Consider the following 13313-nt stretch of genomic DNA (forward strand, 5'->3'; position numbering starts at 1 on the left):
GCTATTTGAGGAAAGGGGGAAAGGGATAGGGGAATGCAAGGAGAGTAAAGGATAAATAAGGGCCATCTAACCAAAATGCCTAGATTACATAGGGAAGGGCAATTTGGGAAAGGGTAGACTAGATCCTGGGCTGGAGAAGTTTAGGGTAGGGAATGGGGTGTGCTACCCACACCCTGTAACAGGTAGGGACTGAGGGATTCAGGAAAACCTGGCTGCTTTGATATGTTAAATTGGCACCTTAGCCATTTGTCCAGGCTAAGACCAAACAACCCAGCAATGGAATCCATACATGATACTGCTAGGGTAACCAAGAACCTGAGACTAGACAACACTAGAAACACTAATTGGACTCTCCAGGCTATAATATACATGTGAATGTGTATGTAAACTGAAAGACCATGATTTGAGAAGTAGGGAAGGCTGAGGAGTGGAAATGATGTAAATGAAGTACTCACTTATAAAATTCTCAAAAAAAATTAATTACATTTAGGGAACTAGGGTAAAACCAAATGGTACTGGTTCTACAAAATAAACAAATTAAGTAAACAAAAATAGCAATTAGATGACTCTTACTGAGATTTTTCTATACTCAGATCAGTGCCATGCTCAGCTATGATCAGAAATGCTTCCTCCCACAGCACATGGAAACAAAGACCCACAACCAGACAATGCAGAGTGAGAGAACTTGGAACACTTAGTCCTAAATGGGATGACTCCAGAAAATTCTTTCCCTCAAAGCTTAGGAAACCCTGCAGAACAGGAGGCAAAAAGAGCAAAAAGAGTACCATTTGCATATCTATCGAGGCTTCCCCATTAATGTTTTTAATGGGAATACAGAGTGTATAAACAAGTAGGTCTCTTTTTCTTGTGCCTTCTTTTGGGTTCTTTTCCTTCTGTTTGTTTGGCTTGTCCAATTCTGCTGTATCAGTTTTGTTTATCTTACCATATTTTATTTTTATCCCTTAGAGGCCTGTTTGCTTTCTAATGAGAGACAGAAAGGGGATGAATCTGGATGAGGGGTGAAGGGAAGGGGAGCTGCAGAGGAACTAGGAGGAGTAGAGGGAGGGGAACCATAATCAGGACATATTATGTGAGAAAATGTTTTCAATAAAAGGAAAAACTTACATGATAAAAATTTAACCTTTAAAATTACAACAGTGAAATCTATTGACTTGAAAACTAGTATGAACATTTTTGCAAGTTCAATTGAGTTTATCTATCAGGAAACACACACACACTCACACACAGAGATATTTTAGATGTGTAAAAATTATAAAAGTAGACATAAAATTGTGGAAATTATTGGATGGCATGTATGATTTCCTTTTAAGTTTTTAATTTTAATTTTACTACTTAAATTTTGCAAAAAAAATTTACAACTTTTATAATTTAAAAAGGCCAGCAATGAGGGAAGGGGAGAGGAAGCTAGAAGAGGAGGGGTCAAGGGGAGGGGAGAGGAGGACATGAGAGAGCAGGAAGGTTGAGTAGGGGGAAGAATAATAAATGAGACCTCCTGAAACTGAGAAGCTTCTGTAAGGCAAAGGACACAGTCAACAAGACAAAAAGACAGCCTATGGATTGGGAAAAGATATTCACCAACCCCACATCCTACAGAGGGCTGATCTCCAAAATTTACAAAGAACTCAACAAGCTAGTTTCCAAAACACCAAATAATCCAGTTAAAAAGTGGGTACAGAACTAAATAGACAATTCTCAATAGAGAAATCTAAAATGGCTGAAAGACACATAAGAAAGTGTTCAACATCCTTAGCCATCAGGAAAATGCAAATCAAAACAACTCTGAGATACCATCTCACACCAGCCAGAATGGCTAAAATCAAAAACACTAATGACAGTTTATGCTGGAGAGGATGAGGAGAAAGAGGAACACTCCTCCACTGCTGGTGGGAGTGCCAACTGGTACAGTCACTTGGAAATCTGTATGGGGATTCCTCAGGATGGAATCAGTCTACCACAAGATCCAGTAATTCCACTCTTAGGCATATACCCAAAGGAAGCACATTCATACAAAAGGACATCTGTTCAACAATGTTCATTGTAGCATTATTTGTAATAGCCAGAAACTGGAAGCAGCCTAGATGCCCCTCAACTGAATAATGGATAGAGAAAATGTGGTACATTTACACAATGGAGTACTACTGGGGGGAGGTGGGGAGACAATGGAATCTTGAAATTCGAAGGCAAATGGATGGAACTAGAAGAAACCATTCTGAGTGAGGAAACCCAGTCACAAAAAGACAAACATGTTATGTACTCACTCATATGTGCATTTTAGACATAGAGTAAAGGATTACCAGCCTACAATCCACACTGCCAGAGAATCTGGTAAACAAGGAGGACCCTAGGAGAGACAAACATAGTCCCCTGGAGAAGCAGGAAGGGACAAGATCTCCTGAGCAAATTGGGAGCATGGGGGGAGGGGAGAGGGAACTAAGAGAATGAGAAGGGGAGAAGAGGAGGGGTGAGGAAGACATGATGGGACAGGGAGGTTGACTTGGGGGAAGAACAGAAGAAAGCAAGATAAGAGATAATATAATAGAGGGAGACAATATAGGTTTAAAGAGAAATCAGGCACTAGGGAAATGTCTGGAGATCTATAAAGATGACACCAACTAACAATCTAAGCAACAGAGGAGAGACTACCTTAAATGCCCTCTCCTGATAATGAGATTGATGACTAATTCATAGGACATAGTATAGCCTTCATCCAACAGCTGGTGGAAGTAGAAGGAGACACCCACAGCTAAACCTTGAACTGAACTGGAATCCAGTTGCAGAGAAGGAGGACTGATGAGCAAAGGGGTCCACACCAGGATGGTGAAACCATAGAAACAGCTGACCTGAACAAGGGAGAGCTCTTGATCCCCAGAATGACAGCTGGGAAACCAGCATGGGACTGATTCAGACCCCTGAATATGGGTGTCAGTGAGGAGACCTTGGAAATCTATGGGACCTCTTGTAGTGGATCAGTACTTATTCCTAGCATAGGAATAGACTTTGGGAGCCCATCCCACATGGAGGGATACTCCCTGAGCCTAGACACAAGGGAGTTTGCTTAGGCCCTATCTGAATGAATAAGACAGACTTTGAAGACCTCCTATGAAATGCCTCACTCTCCCGGGGGAGCAGAAAGGGTATGGGATATGTAGGGTGTTAATTGGGGGGGTAGGGGAGGAGGGAAGGGAAAGGGACCTGGGATTGACATGTAAAATAATTTTCTTTCTAATAAAAATAAATAAATAATAAAATAAAAAAGAATAGAGGAGAGTAAGATAAAAAGATACCATAGTAGAGGGAGGCATTATAGGTTTAAAGAGACATCAGGCACTAGGGAAATGTCCAGAGATCTACAAGGATGACATCAACTAACAATCTAAGCAACAGTGGAGAAGCTACCTTAAATGCCCTCCTTTGATAATGAGATTAATGACTACCTTATATGCCATCCTAGAGCCTTCATCCAGTAGCTGATAGAAGCAGAAGCAGATACCCACAGCTAAACAATGAACTGAACTCCTGGAATCCAGTTGTAGAGAGGGAGGACTGATGAGCAAAGGGGTCAAGAACAGGCTGGTGAAACCCACAGAAACAGCTGACCTGAACAAGGGGGAGCTCATAGACCCTAGAATGATAGCAGCGAAAGCAGCATAGGACTGATCCAGACCCCCTGAATGTGGTTGTTAGAGAGGAGGCCTCGGCAATCTATGGGGCCTCTGGTAGTAGATCAGTATTTACCCCTAGCATACGAAAGGACTTTGGGAGCCCATTCCACATAGAAGGATGCTTTCTCTGCCTTGACACAGGTGGAGGGCCTAGGCCCTGCTCCAAATAATATGACAGACTCTGAAGATCCTCCATGGAAGGCCTCACCCTCCCTGGGGGGCAGAATGGGGATGGGATAAGGGGCTAATGGGGGCATGGGAGAGGAGGAGGGAGAGGCTTGTTTCTAATTTAAATTAAAAAATAGAAAAAAATTAAAACATTTAAAAAAACTAAAAAGGCCAGCAAACATGTTCTGTTCAGAATTTTAAATTTTCAAAATTACATATAAAAATTGTTATTGATTTTTATCACAACTCTTTAAAAATATAACAATTATTAGTCAGAAAAGAAATATTTAATAATTTCATTACTATGACCTGTCTACACAAAAGGTAATCCATGTAACTTTCATCACTGAACCTGAGCTGCATGTGGCCTGTGGGCCTAGATCAGCACCATCCAGAAGAGTGTGGCCTGAGAACTTGTGAGAAATCCTTTAAAGCACTCAGGGAGGCTGGAAAGTGAAAAACATTATTCCAAAATATTAAGGCATTAGTTTGGAGGGATGGAGGCTGCCATATACTAATCACATTCTCTACCTTCAATCTACCACTTTAGACCCAGTATGCATCCTTTTCATCTTTAAATTCTCACATGTATACAGTATAACTTGTCAAAATCTATATGATGTATCATATTAAAGAGGCCAAATTCAAGAGCAGGTATAAAAATTCAACCAAGTTCTTCCTTGCCTGGAAGCTCACACTCTGATTATAGGAGGGCAAGAGCATATGAGCTGAGGACAGCAGATGGAAAGCAGACCTTGACAAGTTTATGGGACCCACTACATCTTCACCACGTCCTTCTAGACTTCCTGCTACATTATCACAGTTACACTGTACTCAGGAACTTGCGACATGGAGGATGGAATCATCCCAGAATTCATATGCAGACCATGTCTGTAACTGATGTCTGCTCTCAGGTGTCCTCATGCAGACTGAAGGACATGGGGGCTTCAGGATGACATGCCACTAGTCATCAAAGGTTCTCTCCTCAGGAGTCAAGTCTTCCCACCTGGACATACTCCTCTTAATTTCCCAAATCCCAAAACTTACTTTTTGGCCCTACCCAACTAAGGGGATCTCTACATATGCCTTCTTTCTTCCAAGGAATCACCTATTGTTCTGCCCTCACACATCCCAACCTTACTTGGTTTCTATTTCACATATTTCTGGCTTTAGTGTTTCTATTATATACTTCTGTATCCCCTCAAATTATTAGAACCCTATAGGCTTACATAACTGAGTTCTTTAAGAAAACAAAATACCACAGAATGGTAGCATAAGAGAGGATTTCAAACTCTTCTCTAGGAATCACCCCATTATTGACAAGGTTGGCCTGTGGTCTGTCTCAGCCTTCAGTTTAATATTCCATGAAGGCTTAGATGACAGTATTCTTTCCTGACTTTAATAGTTAAGAAATTAAGTGCCTAATGAAAATTTAGTCAACCCTGAATGCCCTTTTAAAGTCAATGAAGGAAACCAGGAAGACTTAAGTGGCAAAATAAAGTCCCTTTACGGAGGATTTATGACCCTGCTAAGTAAAGTATTTAAGATAACAAGGTGTTGATAAATTATGTCTTGGTTGGATAACCATCTAAATACATCAACACAAGACTATGAATCTGTGTTCATAAATACACATCTCAGAAATAAACTAGTTTATTGATTCTTTCTGAAGCTTGCTAACTGAAAACAAAGCACTGCTTTCCCAAGCCTTACTACCTATTGGTGCTAAGAAATCTAAGCCATGGCCCACTTCCTTCATAGGAAGGTCTTCTAGACCTAGGTGTTAGCTGTCCCACAAAGGTAACTTATCACAGTATTCGTCATTCCAAAGAGCCTTACATCAGGCAAAATGCAAATGGAATGTGAAACAACAGGATTGTATATACTCATTAATAATAATTCTCTTATGTCAGGAAATAAGTATTGGATGTACGGAAGGTAAACAATTATCCTCACCTTCAGGATTCTATGTGGAAAATAAGCTTTAAATAAGGCAAAAACAAGCAGCTTTTTCAGAAGACTTCAGATCCTCTTGTATACTAATTTGCACAGTGAAACCTGTTACATAAACATTATACTTTAAATTAATACAGCCCAGCTTCCAGAACATATCTTGAGCCAGTAAGTAGCCACTACACTAGTTGCCTCAGTTTCTATTCATCCTTCATGGAATTATTCTCTGGAGATAAATCAGACACTGCAGGATGAGCGACCTGAACTGGTGAAGGAAAGGAAAAAGGCTCTGATAGCCACTCTGTGGATCACACACGATTTTTCTGACAAAGGCATCACCACTGACAGGGCTAGGAAAGGAGCCAATGCTTAAAAAGCTTTGTGTCTGGTGTAAACTTGCTCAGGCCACTTCAACTTCAACTCACTAAGTCTTTTTGGGTTATGCTTTTTCAACATTGTTTTTTATATACTGAAGAGGTAGGAAAGAAATGAAAATCCTAGCAGAGAAAAATGAATAGGCCAATAGGGAGACAAGCTTAACTGATCTGTTCTGTGGAATTAGCCAGATAACTGCTATGCTATGTTAAAAGCTTTTGAATGAAACTTTTCTTTTGAAATATGCTGGTTCAAGATGTATGCCCCTCCTTAGTCAGATGAGCAAGGGGTTATGCTCATTCTGCCCCAGAATGAGCCATCCAGACACTACTTCCAGCCATGAATGAACTAGAAATAAACCATGGTGCAGGTAAGTGAATTACATTCTGAGATGCAAACCTACATTGCACTCTGAAGAGAAAACTATGCATCCATGACATCAGTTTCTACCACGTATATCGTGTTTATTTGGTTATAAAAGAAGCCTACATATTAGTGACTTACCATAGAGTGAATGTATTGATTGGGATCAGTTCTGTTGCTCTTGTGAATTTACAGACACTAAAACTAGGCTTGCTTTAGCACTACCATCTAAAAGTTGCTGGTAACTTATACATTATTTCTATGTAGAGTGAAGCGAAGACAGAAAGACAATGGTACATGAAAATAAAGGAACAGAAGAATGAGAAGAAAGAGAAAAGTGGCAGAAAGAAGTCAGGCAGCACAGCCTGGCTTATAGAGATAAAGCTGTACCACGCCAACCACACTATATCTACCGTCTACCTGTCTCAGTAAGTCATGCTTTTAAAGCTAACCTTGAACCTTGAAATAAAACAGAGGGTATGCATAGCTCACCAAAGAACCTTTATAAATTAAAGTTTGAAGTTGGGCTTAGTCACTTTTCATTGAAGGTCGGCTCCTTCCTGCCCCCTTCCTGCCACAAAGCTGGCTTTGTCCCCAGTCAGGCATCAGCTGCACAGTACAGGGCGTACATGTTGAAAAGCAGCTGTTTGCTGACAGATTGTGAGCTGGGAAGCTAAAGCTAAGTGAAGTGGTTAACCCACATCCCTTCTCCACTGATAAAGTGCTTTGATAAGCAAGCTATACTGGCAAAAGCTGGAAAGGCTGCCAGAAGGACCCACTCCCAGGAATGAATGTTGGCTTGTTTGGGAGTCTTTACTTTCACATCGTGTTCATTTGGCATTCACCCCTGATCCTGAACCTCCAGTGGACCTGCCTGCTTCAGTGTTCCTTTGGATAACAGTAAGACCAATTCTTTGATATGATATATATATCATAAAACCTTTCTTTATATGCTGTTTCTCAAAAGCATTCTTCACAATTCATTCTCCCCTAGACATAAAGTATGAAAGATGACATTTTCCCTGAAAATGATCAGATCACTGGCTGTGGAGTAACACAGGGACAAAAAGTATCTCTAAATTTTTATTAACAAAATGAATTTAATTATTTTGGAATTTGGAATTTGGAATTTCCAACTAGTTGGGCAATATCATTCCACACTAACCCTAATGAATGTTTTCCTTTAAAAATGTGCCCCTCTTTTAGATATGTAGACTAGAGACCTCTAATTCTAACAGCAGACTTTCTATGAATCCAGTGGCTCCTGCTATGGTATGAAATTCATCTAGAAAATTCATGTTGAAATTCAGTTGCTACTGATATGACATTGGAAGATGTGATCATAAAAAATAAAGGGGAATGAGTTAACAAAATGGATTAATATCGTTTAATGCTGGTTAACAAAACAGTGCTTTGTTACTAAACCAAAAATTCTCTGAGATTCCTTTCATCACATTACAACATAGCAAGAAGGTTCTTCTCAGATGCAGTTCCTGAATCCTAGACTTTCAAGCCTCCAAATATATGATCTAAATAAACTTCTCTTGTCTGTGATTTACACACGCTGTGGTATTCTGTTATGGCAGCACAACACAGACTAAGGCACATCATCATCTACATAACAGTTCAGAGACTGGCAAAGGAGGGCAGGCAGGTATCCACATCCACAGAAGGATTCAAAGCAGGTTCAGTAGTGTGGTTGACCACTCGCAAGAATATATCAATGCTAAGGAATATCAAGTTCTGTATTTAGCATCTGCTTGACAGACATTCATTAAGGATTTATAATGTTATAAGCAAGAATGTTTTTAAAGAAAGAGTCAGTGACTATGAGAAATTAGAGGTGGTTTGCTATTCAGAACATGTACCAGGAAAATACTTAGGTGCTCTACTTAGCTCGCGATCAGGAAGGACTATTATTTATAACAAACATGTGAATAACATTATTTATATATTCAATATTCATATATTGTGTTTTAGAAGACACATACATTAACTGTGAAGGGAAACCATGAATGCTCACAAAGTTGTAGAGGATTCTGTGAGGTAGAATCAAAGGTTTGAGACTGGACTGAGACTGTTCTACTACCAGTTATGCATCTTGGTACTGAGAACCGACCAGGAGAAACAGGAAGGGCCCTCTCAACTGAAGCAGCTTGTCTGGCTCTATGTTGAATGAGCTTACTAACACCAGATCATAGCATGTGACTTCCAATCAGACTTTTGCCTACTGCCCATCCCTCACCAAGCTCAGAATTTAAAAAAAAAAGAAAGAAAGAAAAGAAAAAGAGCCACCGCATTTCTTTTCTTTGGGGTTTCACTTCCAAAATCCCCATGTCACATAAAACTTGAATAAAATAAAACTGTATAGCTATTCGCTTGTTCATTTACTCACAGTTACAAAGACCTCATCCATGAACCTTAAGGTATGTTTTTCCTTCTAAATGAAGAAGCTTTATTTGCAGAATATTTTCTCTATGGCCCTAAGCAGATATGTTTAAAAACTTACTGCATTGTGTACAAATGTATGCCCCCATGTGTATAAAAATACACATATGTACATGTACCTGTATACATAATTTCTAATTACTGCAAAGCCTGCTTTAGAAAGAAGAAAAAAATTACACTCACAAGTGACTTAGTACTGTAGTATACCCAAGGAAAAACAATGAGTCGAAAAAATGAAAAATGGAGTGTATTTCAGTTGCCTAGAAAGAGAAACACTAACTAATATGATCGTAAATGACAATACAGAACCTATGGCATTTTTTTTCTCAGATCAATTAATTCAACTGTTTTTCTGACACATATTTACAGGGTAATCTTGGCATTAATGGCATTTTGCAAAGTTTAAAGAAAACAAACAAGTGAAATGTTTCAACTAAAATGCTACCTACTCGGGGCCTCTCCTGCCTAGTCTGCCCACTCGTGGAGCCCTGATCTTTGGGAACTCACCTCCCCTTTCAGGGAGGGCCCTGTTAGGTCCTCTTAGGCCCCAGTCTCAGACTTTCCCAGGGGCCAGGGAGTGAGGAGCACTCAGCACATGGCCCCACTGATGAGCTTCCTCTACCCATGATGGGTCAGGGAGGTTGACTTGGGGGAAAAAAGGAAGAGAGCAAAATAAGAGATAATATAATAGAGGGAGACATTATAGGTTTAAAGAGAAATCAGGCACTGGAGAGCTACAAAGATGACACCAACTAACAATCTAAGCAACAGAGGAGAGGCCAGCAGCTCGTGGAAGTAGAAGCAGATACCCACAGCTAAACCTTGAACTGAACTGAAATCCAGTTGCAGAGAAGGAGGACGCATGAGCATAGGGGTCCATACCAGGCTGGTGAAACTCATAGAAACAGCTGACCTGAATAAGGGAGAGCTCTTGGTCCCCAGACTCATAGCTGGGAAACCAGCATGGGACAGATCCAGACCCCCTGAATGTGGGTATCAGTGAGACCTTGGAAATCTATGGGCCCCCATAGTGTACTTATCCCTAGCACAGGAATGGACTCTGGAAGCCCATCCCACATGGAGGGATACTCCCTGAGCCTAGACACAAGGGAGTTGGCCTAGGCTCTATCCCAAAGGATATGATAGACTTTGAAGACCCCCTATGGAAGGCCTCACCCTCCCTGGGGAGCAGATAGGGTATGGGATAGGTAGGGTGTTAGATGGAGGGGGTAGGAGAGGAGGGGAGGGAGAGGAACCTGGGATTAACATGTAAAATAATCTTCTTTCTAATTAAAATAAAAAATTAAAATGCTACCTACTAACACATACTTGGAGAGACAGAAGATGCAAGTCATCACCTAGCCTCCCATGCTTTGGCCTGCAAGAGAGGTCAAGCACTGGGAAAAGTGGGAATCAGAAGTCATCAAGAGGACTCAAGGTAGTCTTTTGAATATACCACTTGATACAATTTTAAATATCAACATCCTTTAAATACTGTAACACTGCTTTAAACAAATACACAATTTTGGGAAAAAATCAGAGATGGTTTAAATGAAAGTGATACAAACATGGAACTACAAGTAATGTGGGGAAAAATGAAGATAAGGAAAGCAAAACTACCTTTACAAATATGTATTTGTAAAGATTAATATATATCATCCTCTCTGTGACCACTTCCTCTCATGGTAGATACATGTGTTAGATATAGTCTACCTCCCCAAGGAAGTCACTTTAATGGATGGGATATGGCTTCTTTTACTATTATTGTAATAATATATCCTGTCAAATTCAACATATGGGAGACATGCTTATTTTAGGTTATAGTTCCAGGCTAGCACAGTGGGAAATTCAGAGTGGCAGGAACTTGAGGGAGCTGATCATGTTTTATCCATAATCAGGGCAAGGGATGATAGTATTCAGTTTACCTTTTCTACTTTATACAGTTCAGGATACTACATAAGGAATGGTTCCCCTCACAATTAAGATGGATTTTTCCCACACAACCAATGCAATGGCAATTCAGACAATCCCCTGGAATGGTGGTTTTCAACCTTCCTAATGTTGCAATCCTACGCATAAATTATTTTCATTACTATTTCATAACTGTAATTATATTATACCACTGTTTTGGATTATAACAAAACTACCTGATAAGTAGGATATCCTAAATGTGATCCCTGTGACACAGTCATTCTGTCCCAAAGGGGTCATGACCCAAAGATTGAGAACCACTACCCTAGAAGATGGCAGAGCATTCCCTTTCCCCCCATTATTTGAAATTATGTCAACATGACAATTCATACTAATTACAGAATACCACTAAAACTGGAGACAAACACCCTAACCAATGAATTATTTTTTTTTAAAAAAAAAGATAACAAGGGGAAATCATGAGAAAATGACTTCCAATTTTAGAAAACGTGGCAAAGAAAATTTCTGATTCAACTCTGAATGCTTTTTTGTAGTGAATGCTGTTTGTACTTATTTATATAATAGTTTGTATTACTAGTTTCATAAATAACTCTTTAACTTAAACAGTCATTATCTTGAATGTTAAATTTTTTATTATTTAATAGCTAAATTCATAGATTTAAAACTATCTACTTAGAGCTGAAGACATGGGTCAGTAGTTAAGAACGTTTGCTGTTCTAATAGAGGCCCCAAGTTCAAGTCCCTGCACCTAAATGGTGACTCTCAACCATCCAAACTCGAGTTGCAGGGGATCCTATGCCTTCTGACCTCCACAAGCACCAGGCACACATATGGTGCACATATATACATTAAGGAAAAACACTCAATACACAATAAATAAATAAATAAATCTTTAATTTTTTTTTTTGAAAAATACATACTTGATAAAAGACACTTAATTCCCTCATTATTGTGGTGGATGATTTTTTTTTAAATGTGTTCTTGGATTTGGTTTGCCAGTATTTTGTTGAGTATTTTTGTATCAATGTTCATGAAGGGGATTGGTCTATAGTTCTCTTCCTCTTTCTTTCTTTCTTTCTTTCTTTCTTTCTTTCTTTCTTCCTTCCTTTCTTTCTTTTCTTTCTTTCTTTCTTTGCATCCTTGTGTGGTCTGGTTATCAGGGTTACTGTAGCCTCATAAAAGGAGTTTGGCTGATGGGAGATGTCCTTCTGTATATATGTTTCTCTTATTGGTTGATGAATAAAACACTGTTGGCCGATAGAGGTGGGGCTAGGAGACAAGGTGAATTCCAGGAAAGGTAGGCAGAGAAGCACTGGAAAGAGTTGCAATGTAGATTATGAAGGAGTAAGAGGTCCGGGCATCCTCTGGAAAGTCAAGACCACATGGAAATACATAGATTTATAGAAACTGGTTAATAATTAATACAGAGATAGCCAATAAGTAGCCCTAAACGTCAGACAAACAGTTTAATAATTAATATAAGTCGTCATGTGTTCATTTGAGACTGAGAAGGTCGGCGGGACCTGGCAGGACAAGAAAACTTCCAGCAGCATTTGGCAATGTTCCTTATGTTTCTATTGTTTGGAATAGTTTGAGGGGTATATGTCTTAGCTCTTCTTTGACGTTCTGGTAGAATTCTGCACTGAAACCATCCAGCCCCAGGCTTTTTTATCATTGGGAGACTTCTGATGACTGCTTCTTCTATTTTCTTCAGGGTTATAAGTCTATTTAATTTGTTTATCTAGTCTCGATTTAATTTTGGTATGCGGTACCTATTTAGAAAGTTGTCCATTTCTTTTATTTCCAATTTTGTGGCATACACGTTTTCAAAGTATGACCTGATGATTCTCTGGATTTCCTCAGTGTCTGTTGTTATGTCCCCTTTTCATTTCTGATTTTGTTAATTTGGATATTCTCTCTCTGCCTTTGGTTAGTTTGGAAAAGGGTTTGTCTGTCTTGTTCATTTTCTTGAAGAGCCAACCCTTTGTTTTACTGATTCTTTCCATTGTTCTCTTTGTTTCTATTTTATTGATTGAAGCCCTCAATTTGATTATTTCCTGTTGTCTACTCCTCCTGAGTGAAATAGCTTCTTTTTGTTCTAGAGCTTTCAGGTGCTTTGTTAATTCGCTACTGTGGGATTTCTCTCATTCTATTATCAGATTTTTGGGGTTTGAACTGTCAATCAATAATCATACTTTAAATAAGACGTTTTATATGTTGCTCCATAATATTTTTAAATTTATTGATTTATTCTTCCACTTGGAATTGTAGACTCTTCTATTCTATTCATCTAGGAGTGGGTGTCATTTGTTATTATTCTTCCTTATTTCAGGATAAAATTTTAGTATGACTAATAATCTCAATAGTGATCAGATCCCGAAGTTTAAATTT

The 13313-nt window shown here is 39.2% G+C and overlaps 1 protein-coding gene across 1 annotated transcript in view; it reads right to left on the minus strand.

Annotated features, from left to right (window-relative positions):
- Window positions 1–13313, minus strand: part of Gmds (GDP-mannose 4,6-dehydratase) — a 543354-nt gene that overhangs the window by 370291 nt on the left and 159750 nt on the right. The gene's annotated exons all lie outside the window — the stretch shown is intronic.

Source organism: Cricetulus griseus, chromosome 3 (genome assembly GCF_003668045.3).
Source record: "Cricetulus griseus strain 17A/GY chromosome 3, alternate assembly CriGri-PICRH-1.0, whole genome shotgun sequence".
Taxonomy (NCBI): domain Eukaryota; kingdom Metazoa; phylum Chordata; class Mammalia; order Rodentia; family Cricetidae; genus Cricetulus; species Cricetulus griseus.